The 5,519-nt window shown below is 33.3% G+C and overlaps 1 pseudogene; it reads right to left on the bottom strand.

Moving 5' to 3' along the window:
- Positions 1-2,799: 2,799 nt before the first annotated feature.
- On the bottom strand, positions 2,800-4,263 carry LOC145030426 (7-deoxyloganetic acid glucosyl transferase pseudogene; annotated as a pseudogene).
- Positions 4,264-5,519: the final 1,256 nt, after the last annotated feature.

Raw genomic sequence — 5,519 nt, 5'->3', positions numbered from 1 at the left:
ACATCTGATAAGAGATTTGTAAAAATTTGCAGCATGTTTTAATGTGTCTATAAAGCAACCTCAAAATCATAAACCAAATATATATATATATATATATATATATATATATATATATATATATATATATATATTTTCGAACAAGTGTGTGTGTATGTGTGAGTGAGATAGAAAAGGGAGCAACTTCATATAACAATATGGCCTGCCAATGTTAGCACAATATTAATTGTTTGGTCTACCAATTTCAACATAAAGTTTGATATATAAAAAATTCCACATTTTTTTGGAACTTAAGCATCAGACTATTTGGCAAGTAATTCATTAAGTTCTGACATTGAGCATCCATTTGTGAATAATAAAAGTTATGCTTGTGAAGGTTCCTACCCATCAGGTCTTTTTTTGTTATTTGTCATGGTTGAAAAATCATATGTTTTTGTTTCCTATACAAAATACATAATATTGATAAGATTAACAAACACGATAGGAATAATATTAATCAGATTAAGAAATATAATAGGAAAATACAAGTAGTATAAATAGCAATGTACTTTAGTCTCAATACCAACATTAACAATGTACTTTATTTCTTATGCATTTTTAGATTGTCTATCATCCAATTCGCTAACATTTGTCTATAAAGCACAAAACATAAGAAATTGAAAACAACACATGTACACTAAATCAAAACCACACACAGTGGTATTAAATGAATTCAAAGTGCAAACCAAAATTAAGCATGTGATTTTGAGTGGTACCTAAACGATGTGAATATATGGAAAACGGGATTGTGAAATTAATACAGGGGCTTCAAGAATTCAATATTCCAAACGCATAGGTGTTGATTCAGTTGCAATAAAGAAATACAAGGAAAAATGCATAATTACCTAGTGCTTTTAGCAATTTCAAGAAGGAAGCGGCGGGTGGCAAAAAAGCAAGAGAACGAGACCACCGACGATTGTGAGGAAGACAGAGAGACACCATCGATCCTGATGAAGACGACCATAAACCTCGTTTGAAAGGATTCCTACGATTTTGAATAGGTAAGGCTATTATGGTATGTTTAACTAACTTTTTAATTTTAATGTTTTTAAATTGTAAAAATTACTATTAAAATGATAAAATTGTTTAAAAAATAAATTTGATCAAATCTTATATTTTAAAACATTATGAATGATTAAAAAGATATTTAGAATTTAAGCCAGACAAATACTATATTTAGACATTTAATAAAGATATACATATATATATATATATATATATATATATATATATATATATATATATATATATATATATAATTCTCTCTTTTCTATAAATATTATAACATAAATAAAAAACAAATTGGAAAAATATTAAAAAAATGGAAAAGAAAAAAAAAAGATGATAACATATTATAACATAAAAAAAAACAAAATAAAAATTGGAAAAATAGAAAAAAAATAGAAAAGAAAAAAAAAAGATGATAACTTAGAAAATAGTGGGTTTTATAACACATTATTCATTTCTTTTAGGGAGTGTTTGGGAGGGATTATTGAATTCCAAAAATGCTTTTAGGTAGAAGTGTTTGTTTGCTTATAGTTGATGATTTTGATATCAAAAGACAACTTTTAAGTATGATAACATGATATTTTGGCCACACTCATAAAGATCAAAAGTTATATCAATTTGAAGGGAAAATGATTCTTGAAGGTAATTAATTTTTGCGTTTGTACTCATTTGGTCCTTTTTTTGTATTCAATATACCATTGAACTTGTTGTTTGCGTTCACGATAACCCTTTTGACCGACTTTTGACTTGTGATAGCCGATCAAAGGGTTATAGTGAATACAAACAACAAGTTCGATGGTATATTGAGTACAAAAAAAAAGAAATTGACCAAATGAGAACGAACTTAACAGTTAATTATCCTCCTGAGATATTTTCCCCGAAAAGTTAAATGAAATTAAAATTGCAAAATTATCAAAGACTGTAACCTTCTTTGGCTATAATGTATATGAAGAGCGTTTCAAAGGAGTAACCTTGTTAAAACATATTCTATGTTATGTTTACTGTGGTTAACTGTCAACGCCTCTCTGCAAAAGGATATGACTGTGTATGAGAGATATATTTATCAACATAAACATTTACCTCAAGGTATATTTTGGTGATGTGTCTACAAAAGCAGCATGATATTGTACATATTGATGTTGTATCTTATCCCATGAATTCGATCTTAAAGCTAAGTAAACTAAAAAATCACAGCACTTGTGATTCCACTCGTTTGTAGACTTGTCTAGAATCCATGATACGATAAATCATTTGATTGGAAATCTAATGTAGTCATGAAATGCGCCTGCTTAGTCAAGATTCACCTAATAAATATTCAAGTGGATTACAAAGTTGCACGTGTATGAATAATGTTCTTTCGTGAGTTATGTTTTGAAGAGAAGCAAAAATGAATCTCATAAAGTCATTAATATCAATAGGAGATGACGTGGGATTTGTTGTAAATGAGTAAAGGGAAAATGAATCAGGAGGGTAACCAATTGTTGCATTTGTTCTCATTTGGTCCTTTTTTTGTACTCAATATACCATCGAACTTGTTGTTTGTGTTCACCATAACCCTTTGACCGGCTATCACGAGTCAAAAGAGTTATGGTAAACACAAACAACAAGTTCGAACGCAAAAATTAATTACCCTCAATAGTCATTTTCCCCAATTTGAACATCTTGCTTCATTTATTTTTATCCTACTTGGCGATAAAAACATTTGTTAGGTCATGGGAAACAAAAATTATAATAAAATGTACACAAACATATTTATTAAAGATGCATCACGATAATACTATTTACTAGATTATCCAACATTATATAGGATGATCCACCAATGCTTACACTTTTTCTGGCCAACTTTTTCATTTTATTTACATTTTCTATCAAGTCATGATCCTTGGATCCCATAACATCTCGTATTGTTTTCTCGATTATATTTTTATCGCATCTTTCTTCCATATGCATCCCCACCTTCCATGTCTTACTCATGAACTTGCTATTTACTCGTTGGTCCCAAGAAGTTGGCCAATAGATCATCGACACGTCCTCAACAATGCCTTGAAGAGTCGAGTCCCAATCGCCATCGGTCAAGAACCCGCCGATTGCTTTATGAGCCAAGAGCTGGTTATTTGAAGCCGAATCAACAATGAAACCCTTCTCCTTCATGCCATTGATGAGCTTCGCCAGAATTCGACCTTCTAAAGCTATGGAGTCCGGCCATCGTACCCATAAGAACCCCTTTTTACTATTCACCAAACCATGCCAAAGCTCGAAGGTTTGTACCTGTGTGAGTTGTGAGTGATTATCAATGTTGACGTAGAGAACAGATTTGGGCTGTTGAGAGTTCAACCACAGGAGGCAATCGTTGTTTTGTACAACGGAGTAATTCAACAATGGTGTCATTCTTTTGGTCTCTTACCTGAAACCTAGTTGCTTGTAAATCGGGCCGATGGCGTACATGTTTGGAAAAATGGAACGAATTTGAGAGAGTGTGGATGCATCTAACGCCTTGAATGTGTTGAGTATGAGCCCATGGGATTGAGGAAGTTGTTGAATTTGGTTTATTAGATGCTTCGGGAAAGGATGAAACAAGTCATGTTTTATGACCGAATCTGCATGATTTTCTATATTAAGAGGAAAAACCGAATTTCAATATACGAACAGAAAACTAATTTCGAAACAACAAAATTCACGGATTCAAAAAAACATACCTCCGATTGTAGGATCAGAAACTTCAGCTGCTCCGGTGAGTTTGGTTAGATTGGAAAGATGCAATAAACAACTAGGGCTTAAGGTCAACGCATAAATAACAGGAACTCGAATCTCATTAGCACCGTCATACACAAAACTCATGATTCCATCTGAAATAATACAGCTCACCGGCCCACGCTCATCGCAAATCAACTTTCCAGACATCAAAAGATCTCTGAAAAGCGGCTTCGTTAGGGTTTCAAGAGAGAGCAACAGATGCGTCGGATTAGATTCCGAGTGATCTGGTGGTAGTCCGTCAGAGATGGTGTGTAGGCGGAAATTTGGATATGGATTTAACCGGGACTTGATGTTGATGTGGCGGAGGAGGAGGCTGTGGGTGTAGGGGATTAGGAGAAATGTGACATCAAGACCGGGGAGACAGAGGAGTTCTGCTAGATCAAAAATGGGGTTTATAATTAGCCGTTGAAGTGGCAAAGGGAAGACGATGATGTGAGGGGGCGGGGAGATAATTTGATCATCCATTTGACTTTTCTCTTCTTGCGAAATTAGGGATCTGACCATTAATTTCTTTTAGAGTAAGTTACTGAATTCGTTCCTATGGTTTGGTCAAAGTTGCACGTTTGGTCCTTAACTTTTTTTTTTGCACTCGGATCGTCCCTGTGGTTTGATTTTGTTGCGTTTTTCGTCCCTGTGGTTTGATTTTGTTGCATTTTTCATCCCTTACATACATAAAGTTAGGGACCAAACGTGCAACTTTTACCAAACCGTAGGGACGAAAACGCAACAAAAGCAAACCCCAGGGACGATCCGAGTGCAAACAAAAAGTTAGGAATCAAACGTGCAATTTTGATCAAACCACGGGGACGATTTCAGTAATTTACTCTTTTAAATATTTTCAAATATATTTTAAACTATATATAATGGAGACAAAATTGCAAAAATGTCCCTGTGGTATGCATTTTTTTAGGGTTTCAGTCCAAACCTCGATTTTATTGGATTCATGGTCCTTTTAGCCTAGTTTGTACGTAGAAATTGTCTATCGATTTAACTTCCGTTAAGTTATTGTTGTTAACTCCCTCATGTGCATCTCACATGAGGGTATATTTGTCTTTTCACATATAAAGGACTATTTTTGCACCTAAAAATATATCTTTTTTTTAATATTAATTAATACCCATTTATTTATTTTTATAATTAAAAAATAAAAAAGCTCTCTCTCTCTCTCTTTCTTTCTCATCGTCTTCTATATTGTAACTCATACATACACATATACATACTCTGAAAATCGATTATGCAAATCATTTTTTATTTTGTTTATGGGCCAGACTAACACCAACCTCATCAGTCATCCCACCACACCTATTGTGAATCGGATTTCAAGATCATACATTTTCTTCTTCGCGAGGTTATATATTGTTTTGTTTTATACATGCTTGTGAGGAGAGGGATGCTCTGTTATGGATAATCGATTCAGAAGGGGATGAAAAGAACCTGAAATGTTTCATCAAAAGTTCATAGAAATGACAAACCTTCCAGCCAGCTAGATAGAGCAGGAATCAAACCTCATATAAGATCTTTATAAGCTCATCAACTGCAAGTGTTTTAGAGAGAGAAAGACTAACTTGTTTCTATCAGATTTTGGGTTTTGGAGATATAGAGGTTCGATTTCATAGTTTTTTTACATACATTTGAATTCCAAAATTTATGCTCCTGAATGAGGATCAAACGATTTCGTTTTGCCCAGATTTACATTATCTTACAATTCTTCGTTTTTCTTC

This window comes from Lactuca saligna, chromosome 2 (assembly GCF_052625555.1).
Source record: "Lactuca saligna cultivar CGN05327 chromosome 2, ASM5262555v1, whole genome shotgun sequence".
Lineage (NCBI taxonomy): Eukaryota > Viridiplantae > Streptophyta > Magnoliopsida > Asterales > Asteraceae > Lactuca > Lactuca saligna.
The sequence above is the reverse complement of the archived record's forward strand: the minus strand, read 5'-3'. Positions and strand labels throughout refer to the sequence as shown.